The following is a 14,875-nucleotide window of genomic DNA, read 5'->3' as shown; positions in this document are numbered from 1 at the left end:
CCCTGTTCTAACCATGGACCTATGTGTGAGACATATGGACAATCCAGGAGCCAAAGATTTAAACTTGAACACGATGAAACAATTATTGCGTTATATTTGGATAAAACATACGGTAATATGTTTATAAAAATAAAAAAAATTAAGTGTAAACTAAAGTAGTATCTTCAACCAATCTGTTTGTATATCCTAAAATACCATTTGGTGCTAATTAAATATACATTTATAGATACAGTTTTTTCTTAATTATGAGCCGAGGCATGGGGTGATTCACACCGAATACCCCATATTATATCAACCGAACACAACGTGATCTTTACTTCATTAATTTGTTCATGGCATAATAACTTTTTATACGTAATCAATGGTCTTTACACTGACGACTGATCTTTACATTTCCCATCATTTTCCGTTTTATTTGTGTCTGTCGCAGTTGTTGTAATCAAACGATATCATAAAGAAAATCATTAGACTGTTTTATCCTGATTGCCCCAATTCATTTACCTACCATGAATGCTAAATTTACCTTCCATTGTCACAGTAGTAAATGTATATCTCCTGGGCTCTTTCCAACTCCTCTGCCATCTCTCTTCTTTATTAACCCCTCTATCTCTCATTGTCCCTCTCTCCCTTTCCCTTTAAATTGTCCCTATTATATTCACAATTTAAAGATGGCGGCAACATATAAATAAACACAAAAGAGGATGAATAAAGCATTGCAGTTTCTTTGCATTATTTTGTTTTAAAGTACACCTCTTCCCACCAAAAAAAAAAAGATTTGGTGACGTACGTGTGGTAACTAGAAGTCATTACATCTTCGAGACCTTGGACGTAATTTCTATTAAACGCATTGCATATATTTCGAATTGATAGGTCGCGTCCCTATCTGTGCCATACTTTCTACCGAGAGTCCTGAAGCCATCAAAAAAGCGAAAAATGATTTAAATCATCACGGGATCGCTGATATCTACGAATTAGCTCTGCCTGCATATGATCACATTCTCTCAGATGAGGATCAGTTGCAGTGGCTTGACCTCTTACATGGATGCCTCCAAGAAGGTGACAGAGTGTTAGCAATAAATGAACTGAAGAAAATACAGCTGGAGGAGAAACTAAAATCAAAAGAGCTGCACACCGGAACCATGGCGGTAAACTCACAGAAGACAGAAGAGACGACAAGACATGAGGTTGAGCGACTACATAACGAAAAGGAGGACGAACGAGCAACAGCGGATATAGAGAAGCACTCATTGGCAGCAAAAACGACGAAGAAACTCGAGTCTCACAAAGAACGTTTAGATATTTTGACAGGAATCGTAAGGGAGACAGAGGGAAACGAGACGATTCTAAGAAAGCAAATAGAAGAATTAAAGAACGAAAAAGATGAAAATGAAGCACGATTTGAAAAGGAAAAAAGGTCAATGGAATATAGCTGGAGAAAAGAACTTGATTCTAAAGAACAGCTTATGGAGCAACTTAAGCGTGAAACCTGGAAGCTGAGAACCAAAATTCAACTTGAAAGTGAGATACGATCAGCAGAGCAGAAAAAGAAAGCAGAGACACTTCCATGGATGCAGAGATTTATTCCCAGCATGATTTTTGGAAAGCAAGCTCCAGGGGGTACGTTTCCATAATCTATGTCCTTTACAACTATTTTGTTTTTACATGTTACATAAAAAAATTCCCATTCCATTTTGGCTTAGTTTTAAGATAATTACGATTTAAAGTTTTTCTCGTAAAAAAAATGATCTTAAGGTTTGTTTTCTTCAATTGATAGTACATTCCTATATTTGTCTTCTTGTTTTTTCCAAAAGTAAATGCAATTCAAGTGCATTTCTAATGAAGGAATTATAATTCAGAGATACATGCTTAGCATTAACTTACAAATATAGAAAAAATAGAATTACAGTGGACGTTACAAATCTTTCAAAAATGGTATCTTTTATATTCCTTTTTATTTTGTAATCATACTGAATCTATCCTTCTACCCTTGTTACAGGTACCTCTTTATATGAGGATAATTCTGCCGGAGTATCAGGAAATGTTGATGCCTCTAAAGCAGGGTGAGATATAATATATCCGTTTTCCTTCTAGTTTTTAAAGCAATTACTAGGATATGTTTTGCTGCTTTTTGCTGCTTTTTGGGGGTAAACATGGTAACCGATTGGTGCTGTCTTCTTAAATTTCAAATTATAAGAGCCAACGGTCGTGTGTAATCACGACAGCAATTGTGTAATATGATTATCCAGAGGCGTTTTTGGACCATTATTAGTTCTTAATCGTAATGTAATCCGACTCACGGTGAGCTCAGTTATACATTGATGAGCACAGGCGTAGCCAGGATTTTTCAATTGGGGGGGGGGGGGGTGTGGGCAGCATGAAGGATCGACTAAGCAGGAACAAACATTTGCATCACCACCACTCATGCATGCAGGCCCCGCTGAACGCTTTTCAAAGTGGGTTGGGGAGGCTAAAGTATTTACGATCAGGTAGAGCGGAGCGTAATTTGGCATGGGGTCTAGGGGCGGACCCCCGGAAGATCAGGGGGTATGAGCATTTAATTACGGTCAGATAAGCATATTTTGATACCTTATTTGTGACATTGGCAAGTCACAAATTGGCGTGGGGTCCAGGGGGCAGAACCCCCTGGAAGCTCGAGGGTTTTAGGCATTAAATTACGGTCAGATAATCATCCAGGGGGCAGAGCCCCCGGAAGCTCAGGGGTTTTAGGCGTTAAATTACTGTTTGATGAGCATATTTTGATACCTTATTTGTCAAACTGGCAGGACACTAATTAGCTTGGGATCCAGGAAGCGGAGCCCCACGATCATGTAGGCCTCTAAATATGCATAGTTCTTGCCTGACTGTCAATTTGGGAATTTGTCATTTACCAGCATACATGTATGCTTAAAAAAGTATAATTTAATAAAAAGTGAGAAAAAATCCCGGAAAGCAACATTTGTAAATCACAGGTATCGAGTTAGAAATAAACCATGTTTGAGTTTTATTTGCAGGGGGAACTGCCCCGAATCCCCCACCATCCGTGCGTCAGTGCGTGTGGGTGCGTGCGCGCGTGGCGTCCGGGGGGGGGGAGGGTCAATACAATTCCTACATGAAGGATGAGGTACTGCATGTTTTTTTTAGGGGCTGAATAGGGGGGGGGGGGGGCATGGCTCCCTTGTTCCCCCTGTCTACGCCTATGTTGATGAGTCTTATGATTTCCAACTACAATGTCGGAGGGATTCCATTTTATTGTAACGTGAACACATCATTCCTACGTTTTCTGACCGCCCCCATGTTTGTCGTTTTTATGACCGTGTTCAATCCTAGAGAGGAGCCCCCCGATGACGAGTTTGCAGACGTCTTAAAGCAAATAGCTGACGAACTTTATGACGAAGCCAATATTGACAGCCTTGGGGGTCAGCTTGGAATCCTACAGGGTGATATACAGAGAGCGCTCAAGACTAATGTGAAGTTCAACCATGTTACCAGTGATGGAACTCGTCATATGCTCACACAGTGGAGAAGAGGTGTGTCTAGGAAAGATGAACGGATTGAGCTAAGGAAGGCATTGCAAGCTGCCAAGTTGGTTAGCATTGCAGACCGTTATCTCAGCGAAGGTAACGTATATTTTCATAAGCAACAATATTATTTCGGTAATAAAGACCCCATTTAACACTTCAGCAACATGATATTTGGTTAATTTTTTGCTGAACATTGGTTTTTCAGTAACAAAAGAAACATAATTCATATTTCTGCGGTTACTTGAGATTTAATAGAGGATTTTTTTTTCTTCACATGTGCCTATTTTCCTTTCTAATAAGTACCTCTTTGCGTTATGATAAGTGCCCCGCTAAAAAAAGAGCTCCTTCCCCATCTCATAAATACCCCTTTTTATCTCTGATAAGTGTCTCGTTTTCTTTTTAATAAGAGCCACTTCCCCCTTCTCGTGAAAGCCCCCTTTCACCTCCGATAAATGCCCCTTTTAAAATCTGATCGGTGCCTCTTTTCTTTCAACAAATTCACATTTGCCTTTACCATAAGTGCCCATCTTTCATTCTCATTAGTGCCCCTTCTCATATCTGGTAAGTGCCCCATTTCAGAAGCGATAAGTGCCCCTTTTCACACATATGGCTCCGAATAGTCTCATTGGACAAGGCCCCCTATCGTCAGAGTCCAGAGCCTAACATGTTAGCCTATGGACTGTACCAAAAAAAAAAATCGTTAAAAATTCATTTTTTGTTTTAAAAAAAAACACATCCACCCCGACGTACGTTGACACTAGCTCTTTCATTGAAACCCTCATGTCCCATTGACTTTTGAAAGTTCACCCACCGTAATTTGGTCAAAATAGGTCGCTAGCTCGTCATTGCCTATACAGGGTGAGTCAGAGTCCCACTTTTTAAACGTTGTATTGTTTGAAGTTTGACTATTTAATCAGGGGTTTCAGGATATGTCTTGGTAGAGTTATCCTCCCAGTACATTTAGGTACCATTTTCATTTGAATCCCTTCACGCATGACTGAACATCAGACAACTAGACTGCCATATTTCACTTGCACCAACTTACCTGGTGAGGAATAAAACAGTGCATTGAACAAAGACAGTCAGACAGGCACACAGACATACACACGCACGCACACGCACACTCACACATATGCACACACGCACACACGTACACACGTACACACACACACATACACACACGAACACAGACAACACACACGGTTACAATTTATTTTCTGATAATTTTCCCTTTTCTCATCAAGCATTGATTTGTATCAAGATCCCTGAATGTTTAAGTGGCATTTCCCTGACAATCTTTCCCTTTAGTTAACATTCACTACCACCATCATATCATCATCATTAATTGTCATCATCTTAATCTTAATCATCATCATCATTATCATCATCGTCATCATCATCATCATGAAGTGCACATGAATCCTCTCGACTTCTTCTTGTGGTGGCACTTGAAGTCAAGGATCTTCAGCAGCCCACCTGTGAACATCGAGGAGCTTCGGAGGAGAATCGTGGACGAGACAGACGTGGTACGCCAAGATGGGGACATGATCCGGCGAGCTTTTCTAGGAATGCTTCACCGTGCATGGCGGCCATGTCGAGGATTGAGTACGGAGGATGGAGGACTTTGGGCAAATTCATTGTTGTACCACTATAAAATACCTCAACAAATACAAAAATTGTTTGTGTTTTTATGCGTGTGCAGACGCGAGCGTGTGTGTGTGTGTATGTGTGTGTCTGTCTGACTTTCTTTGTTCAATGCACTGTTTTATTCCTCACCCAGTAAGTTGGCGCAAGTGAAACTGACAGTCTTGTAAAGATTGTTTGATGTTCAGTCATGCATGAAGGGATTCAAATGAAAATGGTACCTACATGTACTGGGAGAATAACTCTATCAAGACATATCATGAAATCCATAATTAAATATTCATACTTCAAACAATAAAACTTTAAAAAAGTGGGACATTTTTTCTGACTCACCCTGTATAACACATGTGAAACAAGTCGAACTTTGAACGCAATTTGCTTCGCGATTGTAAGGTAACAGCTCAAGCACACGAAGGATAACAAGCATGAATTATCATAGATCAGTTCTGATGGGTTCATTATGTCCATTTCAGCCAACCCCACCACAATTTTTTTTATTTAGTGTAGGCAAACATTTTGCCGAGGTAAGCAAAAACATGAATATTCATGAACGCCATGGACTATTCGATTATTTACAGAGGGGTGCAATTGTGCACCACATCAAACTCCCCTACTTTCAGTCAAGTATTTCATTGTATTATGTAGTTTGGTAGGTTCATTTTACTAACTGTTTAATTATCAGATATCAATGATAGTTTAAAGATATGGAAAAGGTTCTTGTATTTTATATTTAGCAAAGCAATCTCACATACAAAATCACTATCAAGTGTCGTCTGATCCACCGATTGCCGTCTGCTATATGACGTTCAAGGCATATTTATCTGCGGACTGTGGTGTAGACAGTTTAGTCGTCATTGTAGATTTATAATAAGCCTTCTGTCATTTATTAGTCTTTAATGGTTGACACACATACAATTATCACACACATGAACACTCTCACTTCCCCTCCCCAACACATCATTTCCGCACATCCGGTTCACACATCATACCCAATGGCATATACACCCTGCAACATAGTGGAACATTCTAGACGTCGAACTAGCTACGTTTGGGCTGACAATGTTCCAGCAAGCGAAAATGAGACAACCGGAGCAATATGTCTGATAATTTCCCCTTTAACAAGGATACGTGGCCCTTTTCCTTTCTAATAATAGACCCGCCCCTTTTCATAAATCCTCCCCTTTTCCTCTTATAAATGACCCTATCAAAATCTGATGGGTACCCCTTTTCCGTAGACAAATGCCCAATTCCCATTCTCATAAGTGACCCTTTGTAAGGAGTGCCCCATTTTCACCTCTGATATTGTTGCGCTTTCACATCAACGAAAATCCAAATAGGATGGCAAAGGCAAGGAGTACGTGGATGAACTTTAAGTTTAGTGTACGATAAGCCATTCTGTCAACAGTTAAGAAGTCCAAAAAACACAAAAGCGAAATATAGAAAGAAAAATTAATCAAAACTGGGGAGGAAAATACCAGTGGTGGTCTCCAGCTGAGCAGCGCCCTATGTTATGTTGTTATAGACCAACGTCTAAACAAAATTGTTTATTTTCGCTTTGAGATTTTCTCTTTCAAGGTGCCCTTTAAAAAAACAGAAGGTGCCCTTTTTCGTTAGTGCCCCCCCCCGCCATTCGGAAGTCGCTCGGCCGCCCATGTATGCTTATGCATGTACTTGATCATGGAGCTACCATGTCCAACTCAAAGTACTCTCTGCATCGAGGCCACCAACAGACGAGAATTGTGTACACCCCCCCCCCCCCCCTCGCCATAAATAAGCCACACAGGTTCCTGCATTGAACAGGCGAACAGATGCCTTTACAAGCGGGTACAAGTTATAAAACAAACGACAGGAGAAGAGGGTCGCTATTCATAATAGGAGTAGAGAGTCGCTATTCATAATACGAAATGAGGTTCGCTATCCATAATACCACGAGAGGGTCGCTATTTATAATAGGAAAAGAGGGTCGCTATTTAAAATATGAGTAGGGGTCGCTATTCATAATTTCTTTTCATGAATAGCGATCCTCATTTCGTATTATGAATAGCGACCCTCTTCTCCTATTATGAATAGCGACCCTCTTCTACTATTATGAATAGCGACCCCCTACTCCTATTATGAATAGCGGCCCTCTTCTTCTATTATGAATAGCGACCCCCTACTCCTATTATGAATAGCGACTCTCTTCTTCTATTATGAATAGCGACCCTCTTCGTCGATTATGAACAATGACCCTTATGAATAATGACCCTTATGAATAGCGACCCTCATTTTGCATTATGAATAGCGACCCTCATTCCGTATTATAAATAGCGACCCCCTCGTCGTATTATGAATAGCGACCCTCATTTCGTATTATGAATAGCGACCTTCTTCTTATATTATGAATACCGACCCTCTACTTTGATTACGAATAGCGGTCCTTATGAAGAATGACCCTTATGAATAATGAACCTTTTCTCCAATTATGAAAAGCGGACCTTATGAATAGCGGTCCTTATGAATAGCGAACCTTATGAATAGCGTTCCTTATGAACAGCGACATTGACCGTCCGCCACACGGGCACCGCCCACCGCCACTGAGCGTAAAATTATGTCCATTACGAGTGTGAACTTAATATGTTGATCTCAACCTATATCCTAATGGGTTACTGTCGTTTAACTATACACCTTTTGCGATTGGTTCTAGGACAATTACCCCCTGGGCAATGATGATCATTCCCGGAAAATTACCTCCCGGAAAACAACCCCGAGTTCAATTACCCACCAGAAATTCACCCCCCCCCCCCGGAGAATTACCCCCGAGGACAATTACCCCCCGAAGACAATCCCCCGAGGACAATTACCCCCAGAAAATTACCCCCGAGGACAATTACCCCCCGAAGAATTACCCACGAGGACAACTACTGCCCGAGGACAATTAGCCCCGAGGCCAATTACCGCCGAGGACAACCAATCCCGTGGACAATCAGGATTCAACAGCAAAAGACGATCTGACACATTGAGATATGTCTACGCGCGAGCCCATAAAATCCCATGAAATCCCAATGAAAATCCAGCACGTTATCTTTCTCATTATCACACATTTCCCTTTAACTATAATTGATGCAACACCAGTGCGGTTGCTGTTTTCCACGAAGGATGTAAGTTTTAGGTAAGTTTTAGGTCCAGCGCGTCTCAAAATGCATGGAAATACATTTCTCTGGAGCAGCGTTATTTCAATTTTTGGTTACGTTACCCTCTTAACCCTTACTGTACGGGGGGGGGGGGGGGGGGGGTTGAAGGCCCTCCTTGACATTTTCGGAGATTGCGCCGCAACCGCTTGGAATTTTGAATTGTCGTTTCATGACATTTTTTCCTCAAGTCTTACGCACATTTGGATACCATTTTTGTCGAAATGAGATAGACCTGAAGGTGTTACATAACAATTAGTATGTGCATGTCATCAAAAAGTGCTATAGTTGCATATATTCATGTACTGTACAAGCAGAAATGTGAATACAGGTGTAGATGTATTTCTTCCTAAGTGGGAGTTATGAATTGATATCAAATTGCTTCATGTTTCTCAAAGTAACTTGATGTATTCCAGAACAAAAGAATACATTAGAAATAAAACAATCGATATAATAAGAAAATAAATTGATGAATTTCGAATGCTTATTTTGAGTATTCATAACTTATGCAAATTAACCGATGTATTTTTAAATATCATATCAATAATGAAACCTCATGAATTTAAGATGAAGGAAACATTTATTCAATACATTTTCAAGATTCTTCACAAGCAAAATTAACATTTTGCATATTAATTAATTAGGCTATAACGACTAAAATGTGCATATCAGGAAAAAACTAATTATACCATCTTGTTCCTTACGTAAATATCTACAAGCATGCACATTATCGTGTTCATCGGACATTCGACGGCCGAGATCATAGGGAGGGGGAGGGGGGGGGGGGGGGGGGGCTCCCAGCCCCCAGTCAGTGAGGTGCTCAAAATAGCCCAGTACAGTAAGGGTTAAGAATTGAAAATTTTCTCCCAATCCCAAATTCTTTACAAACTATTTATTTTGCATTACTCTGGCACTCGTCAAGTGCTATGCACACTCGTATGGGTACATCTGTTTCTTAACTTAGCGAACGAGCAAGAATAAAAAAGGAGAAGACATTTTCTAAAAAATAATTTGTAATCAACACACTATAAACGTTTTACAGTCTTGCATGCGGGCACCTCCCCGCCGAATATACTTGAATAAAAAGTGATATATTTGGTCATGACCTTGACACACGAATATGAGGATATTCGGGCCTCTCATTGCCTTTATTTATCATGTTAAAGCCCCACTGTCCTGCTTGTAGCTACTTGCTCCCTCTATATAGAAAACTTCCCCAATCGGTGCATATTGGTCCCCCATGATCCTCTTTTTCTTATGTTAGTTGAGAGCTGAGTTGATGAGATAGCCACCTGTCAGTGACCTGGCTGGGTGGTCAAATCCCTTCTGGCCCAGTAGTATTAACGGTCTTAAATAAATGTAATGAGTGTGGTAACAATGTAATTTCGAAATAAAAAATATATTATATATTCGGGCTCCTTGATGTCAAAAATTGTCATCGAGCGAGGACGAAAGACACTTTATTAATTTTAACATGTTATTTGCTCATAAAATTACATACTGCTATTTGTTTTTCACAACATAAACGTTTTCCCCCCAAGTGTTGTTATGTAACTAACATTCTCTTGCGGCACCCCCGGGCCGGTGGAAAAACGCTGCTGAGTTACAAAATCAGTGAGATGAATGTACCAGAGAGGGGATATTTGTTTTCTTTTGACATGGCACCGTACATAGAAATCCTCAATTTTGGAATAGATCATGGATAAGGGCCCATTATACATACAAACATAAGTACACGATCAGCTGATTTTTTAAATATTTTTTCTTACAGAGGATGCATAAGTAATGAAATCGTACATCCTAATTTCTTTGTTTGGCCATTTTTGGGGGAGACAGGCTGTAAATGCGTACTCATCTGCGTGCAATGTATTGTTAAATTTCTAAGACAAAATTTCACATATATATATATATATCTAATTCAAATATTGTACGATTATAATCATTCATGTATTTTTCATGTATTTCTTGTATATTTTCCTGGCTCGATCGCACATTGTAGTTGTGAAACCATGTTTTAAAACCATGCAATAAGCCTTGTACGACTGAACATTAGTTTTTCGTAACCCATTTTTATTTGATTACTAATATACCCATATAAATGAAATGCCGGAATAACCACTTGCGTAGTAAACTGGTGAAGTCTTATTTTTTTGGCCATTTCGTCAAACTATGTGGATTAGTTATGAATAACAGTTTGGTTATTTATCTTGATGTGATCATGATAATGTCTGGTTTAACTAAAATATAAAGAAGATAGCGTGAAAACGCGCACCGGCTGTAACCGGGCAAACATTCTAAATAAGTGTCGCACTACAGCACTGCCGATGTATTTGGGACATCCGAAGACAAGTCCTCCGGTGGTAAACCCAACTAGGTAACGCTTAGCATTGCATTTTATCCTACAAAAGGTTATTGTTCTATTTAAAATGATTTGCGTTTCAATTCCTTATTTTTACAGAAAGCTGTAATCAAAGTATAAACACATAGCAAACTTTTCTCAAAACGCGTTGTCATGGATTGATTTTTGAAAACAGTTTCATGTAGATCATCGTGTTGGAAAAGGAATATTCCATGGGAGTGTGGTCAATCATGACAATGTTGATTCTGATTATTTAACAAAATGAATGTCATAAATGATATGGGATTTTCTTTACTCAGGAGGACAGGTCATGACACAGGAGACTACGGCAACCGTTGACCGACCTCTTCTAGACGACAAGTCCTCCAAGAACCAAGGGGATGTGGCGAGTGGAGGTATGGACCAAAATTCTGAAAAAGAGTCAAAACACAGCACTGCAGACCTGGATGGCACATGCGAATACATGTCCTCTGGTAAGAAGCATTTTTCCAATGAAAATTGTCATTCAATCGTTCTTGAGCAAGAACAAAACAATAGATTTGAACGAAGGACATTGTGTGACATATTGGTAAAACAAACATCGTTACATCAGTTGCACATGTCTCCATTTATCTAGTAATACAACAAATTCATTGCGTTTGATAGAAAAATACCCGCTCAACTTCATACAGCTGGTATTAAGAAGTCGGTAAGAAGCTAACCAATTAAGGGTACCCTTAATATTATAATTTGTCTTAAAACAATTATCGGCTGATTTAGATATAATATGGGTTTCAATTCAATAATACAGTTTCCGATAGAGAACTCCAAAACAAGTACGTACACCTACATGACCCTCTATTTCTGAAGTACCTTGTACGGAGAAGGTATTACAAACTGTCGTTAGTAAGTGGCATACACAACAAAAATGACGCCCCATCCCTCAAAATATAAGTTGACCTGAAAACAATCATTTTGCAAACCTGCACTAGCTGCCTGAAGGTCTAACAGTTCGTTTTGTCATGTGTATTATTATATTAATAATAATAATAATAATAATAATAATGTAACTTATATCGCGCCAAATCCACTCTGTGGAGTGCTTAAGGCGCGTGTAAACAGGAAAAACGATCAAGACTTGAAAAGGAATGTTATTTGTATTCCTTTATTTCAACCTAAAGTTGTATTTTAAATACAAATACAAATATAAATACAAATACGAATAGAAACATAACACTAGTAACAGTCATGTACACTTTGGAACTGTAGAGTATGATACATGGATTATATTAATAATGATTATGAGTATAAATTGTATAATAATGATTGTGGCACACTACCGCACTCACCCACACTTTCATGGCTGTATGTGTGCGCATTTGGGTGTGTGAGGTCTGATGATGAAGATGATAATTATGAGTAGGATTAAGGTGATGATGATGATGATGACGAGAGTAATGATAATACCTCAGTCACACCAACGAAGTATGGCATGCATAAACAACATGATGGCAAGATATAGGTGAAGGGTATAACGTGAAAACATATGACTTTGAAATGAACAGGATGTATGCACAAACATAACATACTTCGTTACAAGGACATACATTTATACAACATATACATACTTACACATATATATGTATGTATGTTTACATAATTAAACATTTACATAATTATACACATGCATACAGCACACGTATATATACATACGTATCCATACACATGCCCTTCTACAATAGACATAGACATAGACAATAGACACACTCATCACCCTTATCGGGTATAGGGCTGATATTTATGCACTGTAATTTAGAATGATACATTTTTTAAGCTTCCAAGAGAAGCTTAAAAGAGATACAGATTTCCTTATAGGTTCAGGTAAATTGTTCAAAAGCTTAGGACCGGTAAAACGGATAATATTTTGAAAAATACGTTTATGGTGTTTGGGAATATATATTTCTTCAGATGATCTGGTACAATACGTATGGATATCTGAAACATGTTGGAACTGGCCGTAGAACTGAGAAGGTAGTTGTGAGTTTAGACATGTTATATGATATTGTACATTGCTGAAGTTTATTTATATCTTCAATACGAAGCAACTTAAGAGATTTAAATAAAGGATCGCTACTGGATCGTGGGTGAGAAACTTATATGATACGTAAAATCTTATTTTGCAGTGCACAAAGCTTTTTTTAAAGACGTGTTCGATATGTATTTGCCCATATAATATTACAATAGGATAGGGATGGGAGAATCAAAGAACAATATAAAGTACGTAATATCGTTTTCGATATAAACATAATTAGGCGGTAAATAACACCCGTGTTTAGAGCTATTTTTTTTCTTCCAAGTGCATTTTTATGATTTGTCCATAAAAACCCCAAGAAACTTAGTGGAATCCACTCTGGGAAGAATATTATTATTTAATTTGATTTGTACAGAGCTCAAGTCAGGAGTTTTGGAAAGTTGTAAACTCTCATGTAGTTACATTTCTTGAAGTTGATTGTTAATTTATTGGCAGCAAACCAATTGCAGACACTTATTAATTCGGTGTTTACAGTTTTACATAGTAAATCGAGATTTTTGTGAGAATATAATTAGTTCGTATCCTCAGGGTAAAGAATAAAAGAAAGCAGGTTGGATGATCGGTAGATATTATTTACATACAACATTAAAAGTAAGGGGCCTAACAATGACCCTTGGGGGACCCCGCATGTAATATATTTAAAGTCAGACAGTTTAGAATCCTTAGAATCCTTGTCTGAGCGAAGCGCGGAAGCTTTAACGTTTCATTAGATTATTAGAGAAAGAAGACGATTCGTTGTATACCGCTCTCTACTCCTAATCCTTGTCTGAATTCAGTTTCCCCATCCTGCGCGAAACGCAGAGGTTTTGACGTTTCATTAAATTATTACTTTTAATCCTTGTCTGAATTCATTTCCCCCTCCCGCGCGAAGCGCGGAAGCTTTGACGTTTCATTTAATTATTAGAGAAAGAAGAAGAAAAAAGTATCTATAAAAGAATAAGAATTATCAATATTATTTTAAAAAGTATGCTTCAATTGCTTTCAATTGCTACGACCAACCTAAAACATTATCCGCAATGGACCTTTCTTCTTATAAATGTATGTACTTATATTCCGTTTTTTCGAAATAAAGCTATGACAGCAAAAACAACAGTGGTAACGCCATCATGGTACGTCACAAATCTTTAATATACTTGTATATAAGAGAGCAGGCTGAATTGTGATGAAGATAAAAAGCACTTTGTTCGCTTTGTTAATCTTTGTATGTCAGTTTTGAAGAATAGCATAGTAGAAATGTCGACTGCAATGGAATTCTCTTCAAATGCCCTTTGGGGGGAAATATTACAGGAAATATTTGTAAATTATTTGTCTCAGGCATTATATTCTGATACCCGAACAAGACTATTCCTTGCTTATGAGGAAATCCTTATCCAGACACCTACCCATGGACATCCACCCCGGATAACCAACCCCAGTCAACTACCCCCTAGGGCAACGACCCTCTAGGACAACTACCCCCGGGACAACTACCACCCGGACAACTACCCACAGACAACTACCCCCTAGGATAGTTGTCTGGGGGTAGGTGTCCTAGAGGATGGTTGTCCGGGGGGTAGGTGTCCTAGAGGATGGTTGTCGTAGGGGGTAGTTGTCTGGGGGTAGTTATCCATGGAAAGTTGTGCGGAGGTAGTTGTCCTAGGGGGTAGTTGACTCGGGTGGTTATCCGGGGGTGGATGTCCGGGGGTAGTTGTCCTAGGGGGTAGTTGACTGGAGGTGGTTATCCGGGGGTGGAAGTCTAGGGGGTTGGTGTCCTAGATCCGACAAAATCATTACATGTGTGTGTATTATATATTATGTCAATCCTTTCCTATGGAGGAATGTTCTAATGACAAACAAAACCTACTCTGAAATCTTATTACAAGTCTACATAAAATATGAAAATAACGATGTTATCAATTCGTCTTTATTCTAATAATACTGCACATTCAATTGATAAATAAGCATAAATAATGCAGGACCGAGGTTTACAAATAAAAATGAAGGTTTCACAGGCAGGGTAATATAACTTGTTCAAAATTATGTGCGGGACAAAAAGAAGATTTATTTATAGATGGTAACTTAGATGGTAACTGGATATAAAGATACGTAATATTTCATGTTGAAATAATAT

This window comes from Strongylocentrotus purpuratus, unplaced genomic scaffold, assembly GCF_000002235.5.
Source record: "Strongylocentrotus purpuratus isolate Spur 01 unplaced genomic scaffold, Spur_5.0 spur5_scaffold_14, whole genome shotgun sequence".
NCBI classification, from domain to species: Eukaryota; Metazoa; Echinodermata; class Echinoidea; order Camarodonta; family Strongylocentrotidae; genus Strongylocentrotus; species Strongylocentrotus purpuratus.
This window is presented reverse-complemented; position numbering follows the sequence as displayed.